An 18,303-nucleotide genomic window follows, 5' to 3' on the forward strand; every position below is an offset into this window, starting at 1 on the left:
ATTGTGACAGCACAGGGGTTAAGAGAAGCAAGGAACCATTGTGACCCAATGCAGGCTAACAATCTAATGATCCCTTGCGACACCAATGGGCCTAAAAGGGGCAGGGATGTATTGTGAAAGCATGGGGCCCAATTAAAACCTGGTACAATTACGCCACCATGGAGGCCAAGAATCAAATGATTCATTGTGACATCAAGTGGCCTAAAAGGGCATGGGATGCATTGTGACACCACAGGGGTTAAGAGAAGCAAGGAACCATTGTGACCCAATGCAGGCTAACAATCTAACAATCCCTTTTGACATCAGGGGGCGCAAAACGACCACGGATGAACTCTGACAGCATGGGGACCTATAGAAGCAAGCAACCATTATGACACCATGAAGGCCAAGAATCAAATGGTTCATTGTAAGACCAAGTGGCCTAAAAGTCTTGGAATGCATTGTGACACCACAGAGGTTAAGAGAAGCAAGGAAACATTGTGACCCAATGCAGGCTAACAATCTAATGATCCCTTGTGGCACCAGGGGGTATAAAAAGGGCCAGGGATGGATTGTTACAGCACGGGGACCAATAGAAGCAAGGATCTATTATGCCACCGTGGAGGCCAAGAATCAAATGATTCATTGTGACATCAAGTGGCCTAAAAGGGCATGGGATGCATTGTGCCACCACAGAGGTTAAGAGAAGCAAGGATCCATTGTGACCCAATGGAGGCTAATAATCCCAGGATCCCATTTGACACCAGGGGGCGTAAAAGGGCCAGGGATGAATTGTGACAGCATGGGGCCCAATAGAAACAAGGAACCATTATGACACCATGGGGGCCAAGAATCAAAAGATTCATTGTGACATCAAGTGGCCTAAAAGGGCATGGGATGCATTGTGACACCACAGGGGTTAAGAGAAGCAAGGAACCATTGTGACCCAATACAGGCTAACAATCTAATGATCCCTTGTGACACCAATGGGCCTAAAAGGGCCAGGGATGAATTGTTACAGCACGGGGACCAATAGAAGCAAGGATCTATTATGCCACCATGGAGGCCAAGAATCAAATAATTCATTGTGACATCAAGTGGCCTAAAAGGGCTTGGGATGCATTGTGACAGCACAGGGGTTAAGAGAAGCAAGGATCCATTGTGAACCAATGGAGGCTAATAATCCCAGGATCCCATTTGACACCAGGGGGCTTAAAAGGGCCAGGGATGAATTGTGACAGCATGGGGCCCAATAGAAACAAGGAACCATTATGACACCATGGAGGCCAAGAATCAAATGATTCATTGTGACATCAAGTGGCCTAAAAGGGCATGGGATGAATTGTGACACCACAGAGGTTAAGAGAAGCAAGGAACCATTGTGACCCAATGCAGGCTAACAATCTAATGATCCCTTGTGACACCAATGGGCCTAAAAGGGCCCTGGGAGGAATTGTTACAGCACGGGGACCAATAGAAGCAAGGATCTATTATGCCACCATGGAGGCCAAGAATCAAATGATTCATTGTGACATCATGTGGCCTAAAAGGGCATGGGATGCATTGTGACAGCAGAGGGGTTAAGAGAAGCAAGGAACCATTGTGACCCAATGCAGGCTAACAATCTAATGATCCCTTGCGACACCAATGGGCCTAAAAGGGGCAGGGATGAATTGTGAAAGCATGGGGCCCAAGTAAAACCTGGTACAATTATGCCACCATGGAGGCCAAGAATCAAATGATTCATTGTGACATCAAGTGGCCTAAAAGGGCATGGGATGCATTGTGACACCACAGGGGTTAAGAGAAGCAAGGAACCATTGTGACCCAATGCAGGCTAACAATCTAAGAATCCCTTTTGACACCAGGGGGCGCAAAAGGACCACGGATGAACTGTGACAGCATGGGGACCTATAGAAGCAAGGAACCATTATGACACCATGAAGGCCAAGAATCAAATGGTTCATTGTAAGACCAAGTGGCCTAAAAGTCTTGGAATGCATTGTGATACCACAGATGTTAAGAGAAGCAAGGAACCATTGTGACCCAATGCAGGCTAACAATCTAATGATCCCTTGTGGCACCAGGGGGTATAAAAAGGGCCAGGGATGGATTGTTACAGCACGGGGACCAATAGAAGCAAGGATCTATTATGCCACCGTGGAGGCCAAGAATCAAATGATTCATTGTGACATCAAGTGGCCTAAAAGGGCATGGGATGCATTGTGACAGCACAGGGGTTAAGAGAAGCAAGGATCCATTGTGACCCAATGGAGGCTAATAATCCCAGGATCCCATTTGACACCAGGGGGCGTAAAAGGGCCAGGGATGAATTGTGACAGCATGGGGCCCAATAGAAACAAGGAACCATTATGACACCATGGAGGCCAAGATTCAAATGATTCATTGTGACATCAAGTGGCCTAAAAGGGCATGGGATGCATTGTGACACCACAGAGGTTAAGAGAAGCAAGGAACCATTGTGACCCAATGCAGGCTAACAATCTAATGATCCCTTGCGACACCAATGGGCCTAAAAGGGGCAGGGATGAATTGTGAAAGCATGGGGCCCAAGTAAATCCTGGTACAATTATGCCACCATGGAGGCCAAGAATCAAATGATTCATTGTGACATCAAGTGGCCTAAAAGGGCATGGGATGCATTGTGACACCACAGGGGTTAAGAAAAGCAAGGAACCATTGTGACCCAATGCAGGCTAACAATCTAAGCATCCCTTTTGACACCAGGGGGCGCAAAAGGACCACGGATGAACTTTGACAGCATGGGGACCTATAGAAGCAAGGAAACATTATGACAGCATGAAGGCCAAGAATCAAATGATTCATTGTGACATCAAGTGGCCTAAAAGGGCTTGGAATGCATTGTGACACCACAGAGGTTAAGAGAAGCAAGGATCCATTGTGACCCAATGGAGGCTAATTATCCCAGGATCCCATTTGACACCAGGGGGCGTAAAAGGGCCAGGGATGAATTGTGACAGCATGGGGCCCAATAGAAACAAGGAACCATTATGACACCATGGAGGCCAAGAATCAAATGATTCATTGTGACATCAAGTGGCCTAAAAGGGCATGGGATGCATTGTGACACCACAGAGGTTAAGAGAAGCAAGGAACCATTGTGACCCAATGCAGGCTAACAATCTAATGATCCCTTGTGACACCAATGGGCCTAAAAGGGCCCTGGGAGGAATTGTTACAGCACGGGGACCAATAGAAGCAAGGATCTATTATGCCACCATGGAGGCCAAGAATCAAATAATTCATTGTGACATCATGTGGCCTAAAAGGGCATGGGATGCATTGTGACAGCACAGGGGTTAAGAGAAGCAAGGAACCATTGTGACCCAATGCAGGCTAACAATCTAATGATCCCTTGCGACACCAATGGGCCTAAAAGGGGCAGGGATGAATTGTGAAAGCATGGGGCCCAAGTAAAACCTGGTACAATTATGCCACCATGGAGGCCAAGAATCAAATGATTCATTGTGACATCAAGTGGCCTAAAAGGGCATGGGATGCATTGTGACACCACAGGGGTTAAGAGAAGCAAGGAACCATTGTGACCCAATGCAGGCTAACAATCTAACAATCCCTTTTGACACCAGGGGGCGCAAAAGGACCACGGATGAACTGTGACAGCATGGGGACCTATAGAAGCAAGGAACCATTATGACACCATGAAGGCCAAGAATCAAATGGTTCATTGTAAGACCAAGTGGCCTAAAAGTCTTGGAATGCATTGTGACACCACAGAAGTTAAGAGAAGCAAGGAACCATTGTGACCCAATGCAGTCTAACAATCTAATGATCCCTTGTGGCACCAGGGGGTATAAAAACGGCCAGGGATGGATTGTTACAGCACGGGGACCAATAGAAGCAAGGATCTATTATGCCACCGTGGAGGCCAAGAATCAAATGATTCATTGTGACATCAAGTGGCCTAAAAGGGCATGGGATGCATTGTGACAGCACAGGGGTTAAGAGAAGCAAGGATCCATTGTGACCCAATGGAGGCTAATAATCCCAGGATCCCATTTGACACCAGGGGGCGTAAAAGGGCCAGGGATGAATTGTGACAGCATGGGGCCCAATAGAAACAAGGAACCATTATGACACCATGGAGGCCAAGATTCAAATGATTCATTGTGACATCAAGTGGCCTAAAAGGGCATGGGATGCATTGTGACACCACAGAGGTTAAGAGAAGCAAGGAACCATTGTGACCCAATGCAGGCTAACAATCTAATGATCCCTTGCGACACCAATGGGCCTAAAAGGGGCAGGGATGAATTGTGAAAGCATGGGGCCCAAGTAAATCCTGGTACAATTATGCCACCATGGAGGCCAAGAATCAAATGATTCATTGTGACATCAAGTGGCCTAAAAGGGCATGGGATGCATTGTGACACCACAGGGGTTAAGAAAAGCAAGGAACCATTGTGACCCAATGCAGGCTAACAATCTAAGCATCCCTTTTGACACCAGGGGGCGCAAAAGGACCACGGATGAACTTTGACAGCATGGGGACCTATAGAAGCAAGGAAACATTATGACAGCATGAAGGCCAAGAATCAAATGATTCATTGTGACATCAAGTGGCCTAAAAGGGCTTGGAATGCATTGTGACACCACAGAGGTTAAGAGAAGCAAGGATCCATTGTGACCCAATGGAGGCTAATTATCCCAGGATCCCATTTGACACCAGGGGGCGTAAAAGGGCCAGGGATGAATTGTGACAGCATGGGGCCCAATAGAAACAAGGAACCATTATGACACCATGGAGGCCAAGAATCAAATGATTCATTGTGACATCAAGTGGCCTAAAAGGGCATGGGATGCATTGTGACACCACAGAGGTTAAGAGAAGCAAGGAACCATTGTGACCCAATGCAGGCTAACAATCTAATGATCCCTTGTGACACCAATGGGCCTAAAAGGGCCCTGGGAGGAATTGTTACAGCACGGGGACCAATAGAAGCAAGGATCTATTATGCCACCATGGAGGCCAAGAATCAAATAATTCATTGTGACATCATGTGGCCTAAAAGGGCATGGGATGCATTGTGACAGCACAGGGGTTAAGAGAAGCAAGGAACCATTGTGACCCAATGCAGGCTAACAATCTAATGATCCCTTGCGACACCAATGGGCCTAAAAGGGGCAGGGATGAATTGTGAAAGCATGGGGCCCAAGTAAAACCTGGTACAATTATGCCACCATGGAGGCCAAGAATCAAATGATTCATTGTGACATCAAGTGGCCTAAAAGGGCATGGGATGCATTGTGACACCACAGGGGTTAAGAGAAGCAAGGAACCATTGTGACCCAATGCAGGCTAACAATCTAACAATCCCTTTTGACACCAGGGGGCGCAAAAGGACCACGGATGAACTGTGACAGCATGGGGACCTATAGAAGCAAGGAACCATTATGACACCATGAAGGCCAAGAATCAAATGGTTCATTGTAAGACCAAGTGGCCTAAAAGTCTTGGAATGCATTGTGACACCACAGAAGTTAAGAGAAGCAAGGAACCATTGTGACCCAATGCAGTCTAACAATCTAATGATCCCTTGTGGCACCAGGGGGTATAAAAACGGCCAGGGATGGATTGTTACAGCACGGGGACCAATAGAAGCAAGGATCTATTATGCCACCGTGGAGGCCAAGAATCAAATGATTCATTGTGACATCAAGTGGCCTAAAAGGGCATGGGATGCATTGTGACAGCACAGGGGTTAAGAGAAGCAAGGATCCATTGTGACCCAATGGAGGCTAATAATCCCAGGATCCCATTTGATACCAGGGGGCGTAAAAGACCCAGGGATGAATTGTGACAGCATGGGGCCCAATAGAAACAAGGAACCATTATGACACCATGGAGGCCAAGAATCAAATGATTCATTGTGACATCAAGTGGCCTAAAAGGGCATGGGATGCATTGTGACACCACAGAGGTTAAGAGAAGCAAGGAACCATTGTGACCCAATGCAGGCTAACAATCTAATGATCCCTTGCGACACCAATGGGCCTAAAAGGGGCAGGGATGAATTGTGAAAGCATGGGGCCCAAGTAAATCCTGGTACAATTATGCCACCATGGAGGCCAAGAATCAAATGATTCATTGTGACATCAAGTGGCCTAAAAGGGCATGGGATGCATTGTGACACCACAGGGGTTAAGAAAAGCAAGGAACCATTGTGACCCAATGCAGGCTAACAATCTAAGAATCCCTTTTGACACCAGGGGGCGCAAAAGGACCACGGATGAACTTTGACAGCATGGGGACCTATGGAAGCAAGGAAACATTATGACAGCATGAAGGCCAAGAATCAAATGATTCATTGTGACATCAAGTTGCCTAAAAGGGCGTGGAATGCATTGTGACACCACAGAGGTTAAGAGAAGCAAGGATCCATTGTGACCCAATGGAGGCTAATAATCCCAGGATCCCATTTGACACCAGGGGGCGTAAAAGGGCCAGGGATGAATTGTGACAGCATGGGGCCCAATAGAAACAAGGAACCATTATGACACCATGGAGGCCAAGAATCAAATGATTCATTGTGACATCAAGTGGCCTAAAAGGGCATGGGATGCATTGTGACACCACAGAGGTTAAGAGAAGCAAGGAACCATTGTAACCCAATGCAGGCAAACAATCTGATGATCCCTTGTGACACCAATGGGCCTAAAAGGGGCAGGGATGAATTGTGAAAGCATGGGGCCCAAGTAAAACCTGGTAAAATTATGCCACCATGGAGGCCAAGAATCAAATGATTCATTGTGACATCAAGTGGCCTAAAAGGGCATGGGATGCATTGTGACACCACAGGGGTTAAGAGAAGCAAGGAACCATTGTGACCCAATGCAGGCTAACAATCTAATGATCCCTTGCGACACCAATGGGCCTAAAAGGGGCAGGGATGTATTGTGAAAGCATGGGGCACAATTAAATCCTGGTACAATTACGCCACCATGGAGGCCAAGAATCAAATGATTCATTGTGACATCAAGTGGCCTAAAAGGGCATGGGATGCATTGTGACACCACAGGGGTTAAGAGAAGCAAGGAACCATTGTGACCCAATGCAGGCTAACAATCTAAGAATCCGTTTTGACACCAGGGGGCGCAAAAGGACCACGGATGAACTCTGACAGCATGGGGACCTATAGAAGCAAGGAACCATTATGACACCATGAAGGCCAAGAATCAAATGGTTCATTGTAAGACCAAGTGGCCTAAAAGTCTTGGAATGCATTGTGACACCACAGAGGTTAAGAGAAGCAAGGAAACATTGTGACCCAATGCAGGCTAACAATCTAATGATCCCTTGTGGCACCAGGGTGTACATATAGGGCCAGGGATGGATTGTTACAGCACGGGGACCAATAGAAGCAAGGATCTATTATGCCACCGTGGACGCCAAGAATCAAATGATTCATTGTGACATCAAGTGGCCTAAAAGGGCATGGGATGCATTGTGACAGCACAGGGGTTAAGAGAAGCAAGGATCCATTGTGACCCAATGGAGACTAATAATCCCAGGATCCCATTTGACACCAGGGGGCGTAAAAGGGGCAGGGATGAATTGTGACAGCATGGGGCCCAATAGAAACAAGGAACCATTATGACACCATGGAGGCCAAGAATCAAAAGATTCATTGTGACATCAAGTGGCCTAAAAGGGCATGGGATGCATTGTGACAGCACAGGGGTTAAGAGAAGCAAGGAACCATTGTGACCCAATGCAGGCTAACAATCTAATGATCCCTTGCGGCACCAATGGGCCTAAAAGGGGCAGGGATGTATTGTGAAAGCATGGGGCCCAAGTAAAACCTCGTACAATTACGCCACCATGGAGGCCAAGAATCAAATGATTCATTGTGACATCAAGTGGCCTAAAAGGGCATGGGATGCATTGTGACACCACAGGGGTTAAGAGAAGCAAGGAACCATTGTGACCCAATGCAGGCTAACAATCTAACAATCCCTTTTGACATCAGGGGGCGCAAAAGGACCACGGATGAACTCTGACCGCATGGAGACCTATGGAAGCAAGGAACCATTATGACACCATGAAGGCCAAGAATCAAATGCTTCATTGTAAGACCAAGTGGCCTAAAATGGCTTGGAATGCATTGTGACACCACAGATGTTAAGAGAAGCAAGGAACCATTGTGACCCAATGCAGGCTAACCATCTAATAATCCCTTGTGGCACCAGGGGGTATAAAAAGGGCCAGGGATGGATTGTGACAGCACGGGGACCAATAGAAGCAAGGATCTATTATGCCACCATGGAGGCCTATAATCAAATGATTCATTGTGACATCAAGTGGCCTAAAAGGGCATGGGATGCATTGTGACAGCACAGGGGTTAAGAGAAGCAAGGATCCATCGTGACACAATGGAGGCTAATAATCCCAGGATCCCATTTGACACCGGGGGCGTAAAAGGGCCAGGGATGAATTGTGACAGCATGGGGCCCAATAGAAACAAGGAACCATTATGACACTATGGAGGCCAAGAATCAAATGATTCATTGTGACATCAAGTGGCCTAAAAGGGCATGGGATGCATTGTGACACCACAGAGGTTAAGAGAATCAAGGAACCATTGTGACCCAATGCAGGCTAACAAACTAATGATCCCTTGTGACACCAATGGGCCTAAAAGGGCCCTGGGAGGAATTGTTACAGCACGGGGACCAATAGAAACAAGGATCTATTATGCCACCATGGAGGCCAAGAATCAAATGATTCATTGTGACATCAAGTGGCCTAAAAGGGCATGGGATGCATTGTGACAGCACAGAGTTTAAGAGAAGCAAGGATCCATTGAGACCCAATGGAGGCTAATAATCCCAGGATCCCATTTGACACCAGGATGCGTAAAAGGGCCAGGGATGAATTGTGACAGCATGGGGCCCAATAGAAACAAGGAACCATTATGACACCATGGAGGCCAAGAATCAAATGATTCATTGTGACATCAAGTGGCCTAAAAGGGCATGGGATGCATTGTGACACCACAGAGGTTAAGAGAAGCAAGGAACCCTTGTAACCCAATGCAGGCTAACAATCTAATGATCCCTTGTGACACCAATGGGCCTAAAAGGGGCAGGGATGAATTGTGAAAGCATGGGGCCCAAGTAAAACCTGGTACAATTATGCCACCTTGGAGGCCAAGAATCAAATGATTCATTGTGACATCAAGTGGACTAAAAGGGCATGGGATGCATTGTGACACCACAGGGGTTAAGAGAAGCAAGGAACCATTGTGACCCAATGCAGGCTAACAATCTAAGAATCCCTTTTGACACCAGGGGGCGCAAAAGGACCACGGATGGACTCTGACAGCATGGGGACCTATGGAAGCAAGGAACCATTGTGACACCATGAAGGCCAAGAATCAAATGGTTCATTGTAAGACCAAGTGGCCTAAAACGGCCTGGAATGCATTGTGACACCACAGAGGTTAAGAGAAGCAAGGAACCATTGTGAACCAATGCAGGCTAACAATCTAATGATCCCTTGTGACACCAATGGGCCTAAAAAGGCCAGGGATGAATTGTTACAGCACAGGGACCAATAGAAGCAAGGATCTATTATGCCACCATGGTGGCCAAGAATCAAATAATTCATTGTGACATCAAGTGGCCTAAAAGGGCATGGGATGCATTGTGACAGCACAGGGGTTAAGAGAAGCAAGGAACCATTGTGACCCAATGGAGGATAACAATCTAATGATCCCTTTTGACACCAATGGGCCTAAAAGGGGCAGGGATGTATTGTGAAAGCATGGGGCCCAATTAAAACCTGGTACAATTACGCCACCATGGAGGCCAAGAATCAAATGGTTCATTGTGACATCAAGTGGCCTAAAAGGGCATGGGATGCATTGTGACAGCACAGGGGTTAAGAGAAGCAAGGAACCATTGTGACCCAATGCAGGCTAACAATCTAATGATCCCTTTTGACACCAATGGGCCTAAAAGGGGCAGGGATGAATTGTGAAAGCATGGGGCCCAAGTAAAACCTGGTACAATTATGCCACCATGGAGGCCAAGAATCAAATGATTCATTGTGACATCAAGTGGCCTAAAAGGGCATGGGATGCATTGTGACACCACAGGGGTTAAGAGAAGCAAGGAACCATTGTGACCAAATGCAGGCTAACAATCTAAGAATCCCTTTTGACACCAGGGGGCGCAAAAGGACCACGGATGAACTCTGACAGCATGGGGACCTATAGAAGCAAGGAAACATTGTGACACCATGAAGGCCAATAATCAAATGATTCATTGTGACATCAAGTGGCCTAAAAGGGCTTGGAATGCATTGTGACACCACAGAGGTTAAGAGAAGCTAGGGTCCATTGTGACCCAATGCAGGCTAACCATCTAATGATCCCTTGTGGCACCAGGGGGTATAAAAAGGGCCAGGGATGGATTGTTACAGCACGGGGACCAATAGAAGCAAGGATCTATTATGCCACAGTGGAGGCCAAGAAAAATTGATTCATTGTGACATCAAGTGGCCTAAAAGGGCATGGGATGCATTGTGCCACCACAGGGGTTAAGAGAAGCAAGGATCCATTGTGACCCAATGCAGGCTAATAATCCCAGGATCCCATTTGACACCGGGGGCGTAAAAGGGCCAGGGATGAATTGTGACAGCATGGGGCCCAATAGAAACAAGGAACCATTATGACACCATGGGGGCAAAGAATCAAAAGATTCATAGTGACATCAAGTGGCCTAAAAGGGCATGGGATGCATTGTGACACCACAGGGGTTAAGAGAAGCAAGGAACCATTATGACCCAATACAGGCTAACAATCTAATGATCCCTTGTGACACCAATGGGCCTAAAAGGGGCAGGGATGTATTGTGAAAGCATGGGGCCCAATTAAAACCTGGTACAATTACGCCACCATGGAGGCCGAGAATCAAGTGGTTCATTGTGACATCAAGTGGCCTAAAAGGGCATGGGATGCATTGTGACAGCACAGGGGTTAAGAGAAGCAAGGAACCATTGTGACCTAATGCAGGCTAACAATCTAATGATCCCTTTTGACACCAATGGGCCTAAAAGGGGCAGGGATGTATTGTGAAAGCATGGGGCCCAAGTAAAACCTGGTACAATTACGCCACCATGGAGGCCAAGAATCAAATGATTCATTGTGACATCAAGTGGCCTAAAAGGGCATGGGATGCATTGTGACACCACAGGGGTTAAGAGAAGCAAGGAACCATTGTGACCCAATGCAGGCTAACAATCTAAGAATCCCTTTTGACACCAGGGGGCGCAAAAGGACCACGGATGAACTCTGACAGCATGGGGACCTATACAAGCAAGGAACCATTATGACACCATGAAGGCCAGGAATCAAATGGTTCATTGTAAGACCAAGTGGCCTAAAAGTCTTGGAATGCATTGTGACACCACAGAGGTTAAGAGAAGAAAGGAACCATTGTGATCCAATGCAGGCTAACAATCTAATGATCCCTTGTGGCACCAGGGGGTACAAATAGGGCCAGGGATGGATTGTTACAGCACGGGGACCAATAGAAGCAAGGATCTATTATGCCACCATGGAGGCCAAGAATCAAATGATTCATTGTGACATCAAGTGGCCTAAAAGTGCATGGGATGCATTGTGACAGCACAGGGGTTAAGAGAAGCAAGGAACAATTGTGACCCAATGCAGGCTAACAATCTCAGGATCCCATTTGACACCAGGGGGTGTAAAAGGGCCAGGGATGAATTGTGACAGCATGGGGCCCAATAGAAACAAGGAACCATTATGACACCATGGAGGCCAAGAATCAAATGATTCATTGTGACATCAAGTGGCCTAAAAGGGCATGGGATGCATTGTGACAGCACAGAGGTTAAGAGAAGCAAGGAACCATTGTGACCCAATGCAGGCTAACAATCTAATGATCCCTTGTGACACCAATCGGCCTAAAAGGGGCAAGGATGAATTGTGAAAGCATGGGGCCCAAGTAAATCCTGGTACAATTATGCCACCATGGAGGCCAAGAATCAAATGATTCATTGTGACATCAAGTGGCCTAAAAGGGCATGGGATGCATTGTGACACCACAGGGGTTAAGAGAAGCAGGGAACCATTGTGACCCAATGCAGGCTAACCATCTAATGATCCCTTGTGGCACCAGGGGGTATAAAAAGGGCCAGGGATGGATTGTTACAGCACGGGGACCAATAGAAGCAAGGATCTATTATGACACCATGAAGGCCAAGAATGAAATGATTCATTGTGACATCAAGTGGCCTAAAAGGGCATGGGATGCATTGTGACAGCACAGGGGTTAAGAGAAGCAAGGATCCATTGTGACCCAATGGAGGCTAATAATCCCAGGATCCCATTTGACACCGGGGGCGTAAAAGGGCCAGGGATGAATTGTGACAGCATGGGGCCCAATAGAAACAAGGAACCATTATGACACCATGGAGGCCAAGAATCAAATGATTCATTGTGACATCAAGTGGCCAAAAAGGGCATGGGATGCATTGTGACACCACAGAGTTCAAGAGAAGCAAGGAACCATTGTGACCCAATGCAGGCTAACAATCTAAGAATCCCTTTTGACACCAGGGGGCCTAAAAGGGGCAGGGATGAATTGTTACAGCACGGGGACCAATAGAAGCAAGGATCTATTATGCCACCATGGTGGCCAAGAATCAAATAATTCATTGTGACATCAAGTGGCCTAAAAGGGCATGGGATGCATTGTGACAGCACAGGGGTTAAGAGAAGAAAGGAACCATTGTGACACAATGGAGGCTAACAATCTAATGATCCCTTTTGACACCAATGGGCCTAAAAGGGGCAGGGATGTATTGTGAAAGCATGGGGCCCAATTAAAACCTGGTACAATTACGCCACCATGGAGGCCAAGAATCAAATGGTTCATTGTGACATCAAGTGGCCTAAAAGGGCATGGGATGCATTGTGACAGCACAGGGGTTAAGAGAAGCAAGGAACCATTGTGACCCAATGCAGGCTAACAATCTAATGATCCCTTGTGACACCAATGGGCCTAAAAGGGCCCAGGGAGGAATTGTTACAGCACGGGGACCAATAGAAGCAAGGATCTATTATGCCACCATGGATGCCAAGAATCAAATAATTCCTTGTGACATCATGTGGCCTAAAAGGACATGGGATGCATTGTGACAGCACAGGGGTTAAGAGAAACAAGGAACCATTGTGACCCAATGCAGGCTAACAATCTAATGATCCCTTGCGACACCAATGGGTCTAAAAGGGGCAGGGATGAATTGTGAAAGCATGGGGCCCAAGTAAAACCTGGTACAATTATGCCAACATGGAGGCCAAGAATCAAATGATTCATTGTGACATCAAGTGGCCTAAAAGGGCATGGGATGCATTGTGACACCACAGAGGTTAAGAGAAGCAAGGAACCATTGAAACCCAATGCAGGCTAACAATCTAATGATCCCTTGTGACACCAATGGGCCAAAAAGGGGCAGGGATGAATTGTGAAAGCATGGGGCCCAAGTAAAACCTGGTACAATTATGCCACCATGGAGGCCAAGAATCAAATGATTCATTGTGACATCAAGTGGCCTAAAAGGGCATGGGATGCATTGTGACACCACAGGGGTTAAGAGAAGCAAGGAACCATTGTGACCCAATGCAGGCTAACAATCTAAGAATCCCTTTTGACACCAGGGGGCGTAAAAGGACCACGGATGGACTCTGACAGCATGGGGTCCTATGGAAGCAAGGAACCATTATGACACCATGAAGGCCAAGAATCAAATGATTCATTGTGACATCAAGTGGCCTAAAAGTGCTTGGAATGCATTGTGACACCACAGAGGTTAAGAGAAGCAAGGAACCATTGTGACCCAATGCAGGCTAACAATCTAATGATCCCTTGTGGCACCAGGGGGTATAAAAAGTGTCAGGGATGGATTGTTACAGCACGGGGACCAATAGAAGCAAGGATCTATTATGCCACCATGGAGGCCAAGAATCAAATGATTCATTGTGACATCAAGTGGCCTAAAAGGGCATGGGATGCATTGTGACAGCACAGGGGTTAAGAGAAGCAAGGATCCATTGTGACCCAATGCAGGCTAACAATCTAATGATCCCTTGCGACACCAATGGGCCTAAAAGGGCAGGGATGTATTGTGAAAGCATGGGGCCCAATTAAAACCTGGTACAATTACGCCACCATGGAGGCCAAGAATCAAATGATTCATTGTGACATCAAGTGGCCTAAAAGGGCATGGGATGCATTGTGACACCACAGGGGTTAAGAGAAGCAAGGAACCATTGTGACCCAATGCAGGCTAACAATCTAAGAATCCCTTTTGACACCAGGGGGCGCAAAAGGACCACGGATGAACTCTGACAGCATGGGGACCTATAGAAGCAAGGAACCATTATGACACCATGAAGGCCAAGAATCAAATGGTTCATTGTAAGACCAAGTGGCCTAAAAGTCTTGGAATCCATTGTGACACCACAGAGGTTAATAGAAGAACGGAACCATTGTGACCCAATGCAGGCTAACAATCTAATGATCCCTTGTGGCACCAGGGGGTACAAATAGGGCTAGGGATGGATTGTTACAGCACGGGGACCAATAGAAGCAAGGATCTATTATGCCACCATGGAGGCCAAGAATCAAATGATTCATTGTGACATCAAGTGGCCTAAAAGGGCATGGGATGCATTGTGACAGCACAGGGGTTAAGAGAAGCAAGGAACCATTGTGACCCAATGGAGGATAATAATCCCAGGATCCCATTTGACACCAGGGGGCGTAAAAGGGCCAGGGATGAATTGTGACAGCATGGGGCCCAATAGAAACAAGGAACCATTATGACACCATGGAGGCCAAGAATCAAATGATTCATTGTGACATCAAGTGGCCTAAAAGGGCATGGGATGCATTGTGCCACCACAGAGGTTAAGAGAAGCAAGGAACCATTGTGACCCAATGCAGGCTAACAATCTAATGATCCCTTGTGACACCAATGGGCCTAAAAGGGCCCTGGGAGGAATTGTTACAGCACGGGGACCAATAGAAGCAAGGATCTATTATGCCACCATGGAGGCCAAGAATCAAATAATTCATTCTGACATCATGTGGCCTAAAAGGGCATGGGATGCATTGTGACAGCACAGGGGTTAAGAGAAGCAAGGAACCATTGTGACCCAATGCAGGCTAACAATCTAATGATCCCTTGCGACACCAATGGGCCTAAAAGGGGCAGGGATGAATTGTGAAAACATGGGGCCCAAGTAAAACCTGGTACAATTATGCCACCATGGAGGCCAAGAATCAAATGATTCATTGTGATATCAAGTGGTCTAAAAGGGCATGGGATGCATTGTGACACCACAGAGGTTAAGAGAAGCTAGGGTCCATTGTGACACAATGGAGGCTAATAATCCCAGGATCCCATTTGACACCAGGGGGCGTAAAAGGGCCAGGGATGAAGTGTGACAGCATGGGGCCCAATAGAAACAAGGAACCATTATGACACCATGGAGGCCAAGAATCAAATGATTCATTGTGACATCAAGTGGACTAAAAGGGCATGGGATGCATTGTGACACCACGGAGGTTAAGAGAAGCAAGGAACCATTGTGACCCAATGCAGGCTAGCAATCTAATGATCCCTTGTGACAACAATGGGCCTAAAAGGGGCAGGGATGAATTGTGAAAGCATGGGGCCCAAGTAAAACCTGGTACAATTATGCCACCATGGAGGCCAAGAATCACATGATTCATTGTGATATCAAGTGGCCTAAAAGGGCATGGGATGCATTGTGACAGCACAGGGGTTAAGAGAAGCAAGGAACCATTGTGACCCAATGCAGGCTAACAATCTAAGAATCCCTTTTGACACCAGGGGGCGCAAAAGGACCACGGATGGACTCTGACAGCATGGGGACCTATGGAAGCAAGGAACCATTATGACACCATGAAGGCCAAGAATCAAATGATTCATTGTGACATCAAGTGGCCTAAAAGGGCTTGGAATGCATTGTGACACCACAGAGGTTAAGAGAAGCAAGGAACCATTGTGACCCAATGCAGGCTAACCATCTAATGATCCCTTGTGGCACCAGGGGGTATAAAAAGGGCCAGGGATGGATTGTTACAGCACGGGGACCAATAGAAGCAAGGATCTATTATGCCACCATGGAGGCCAAGAAAAATTGATTCATTGTGACATCAAGCGGCCTAAAAGGGCATGGGATGCATTGTGCCACCACAGGGGTTAAGAGAAGCAAGGATCCATTGTGACCCAATGCAGGCTAATAATCCCAGGATCCCATTTGACTCCGGGGGCGTAAAAGGGCCAGGGATGAATTGTGACAGCATGGGGCCCAATAGAAACAAGGAACCATTATGACACCATGGGGGCAAAGAATCAAAAGATTCATTGTGACATCAAGTGGCCTAAAAGGGCATGGGATGCATTGTGACACCACAGGGGTTAAGAGAAGCAAGGAACCATTATGACCCAATACAGGCTAACAATCTAATGATCCCTTGTGACACCAATGGGCCTAAAAGGGGCAGGGATGTATTGTGAAAGCATGGGGCCCAATTAAAACCTGGTACAATTACGCCACCATGGAGGCCGAGAATCAAGTGGTTCATTGTGACATCAAGTGGCCTAAAAGGGCATGGGATGCATTGTGACAGCACAGGGGTTAAGAGAAGCAAGGAACCATTGTGACCCTATGCAGGCTAACAATCTAATGATCCCTTTTGACACCAATGGGCCTAAAAGGGGCAGGGATGTATTGTGAAAGCATGGGGCCCAAGTAAAACCTGGTACAATTACGCCACCATGGAGGCCAAGAATCAAATGATTCATTGTGACATCAAGTGGCCTAAAAGGGCATGGGATGCATTGTGACACCACAGGGGTTAAGAGAAGCAAGGAACCATTGTGACCCAATGCAGGCTAACAATCTAAGAATCCCTTTTGACACCAGGGGGCGCAAAAGGACCACGGATGAACTCTGACAGCATGGGGACCTATAGAAGCAAGGAACCATTATGACACCATGAAGGCCAGGAATCAAATGGTTCATTGTAAGACCAAGTGGCCTAAAAGTCTTGGAATGCATTGTGACACCACAGAGGTTAAGAGAAGAAAGGAACCATTGTGATCCAATGCAGGCTAACAATCTAATGATCCCTTGTGGCACCAGGGGGTACAAATAGGGCCAGGGATGGATTGTTACAGCACGGGGACCAATAGAAGCAAGGATCTATTATGCCACCATGGAGGCCAAGAATCAAATGATTCATTGTGACATCAAGTGGCCTAAAAGTGCATGGGATGCATTGTGACAGCACAGGGGTTAAGAGAAGCAAGGAACCATTGTGACCCAATGCAGGCTAACAATCTCAGGATCCCATTTGACACCAGGGGGTGTAAAAGGGGCAGGGATGAATTGTGACAGCATGGGGCCCAATAGAAACAAGGAACCATTATGACACCATGGAGGCCAAGAATCAAATGATTCATTGTGACATCAAGTGGCCTAAAAGGGCATGGGATGCATTGTGACAGCACAGAGGTTAAGAGAAGCAAGGAACCATTGTGACCCAATGCAGGCTAACAATCTAATGATCCCTTGTGACACCAATCGGCCTAAAAGGGGCAAGGATGAATTGTGAAAGCATGGGGCCCAAGTAAAACCTGGTACAATTATGCCACCATGGAGGCCAAGAATCAAATGATTCATTGTGACATCAAGTGGCCTAAAAGGGCATGGGATGCATTGTGACACCACAGGGGTTAAGAGAAGCAGGGAACCATTGTGACCCAATGCAGGCTAACCATCTAATGATCCCTTGTGGCACCAGGGGGTATAAAAAGGGCCAGGGATGGATTGTTACAGCACGGGGACCAATAGAAGCAAGGATCTATTATGACACCATGAAGGCCAAGAATGAAATGATTCATTGTGACATCAAGTGGCCTAAAAGGGCATGGGATGCATTGTGACAGCACAGGGGTTAAGAGAAGCAAGGATCCATTGTGACCCAATGGAGGCTAATAATCCCAGGATCCCATTTGACACCGGGGGCGTAAAAGGGCCAGGGATGAATTGTGACAGCATGGGGCCCAATAGAAACAAGGAACCATTATGACACCATGGAGGCCAAGAATCAAATGATTCATTGTGACATCAAGTGGCCAAAAAGGGCATGGGATGCATTGTGACACCACAGAGTTCAAGAGAAGCAAGGAACCAT

The sequence above is a fragment of the Cinclus cinclus genome, chromosome 10 (genome assembly GCF_963662255.1).
Source record: "Cinclus cinclus chromosome 10, bCinCin1.1, whole genome shotgun sequence".
Classification (NCBI taxonomy): Eukaryota; Metazoa; Chordata; class Aves; order Passeriformes; family Cinclidae; genus Cinclus; species Cinclus cinclus.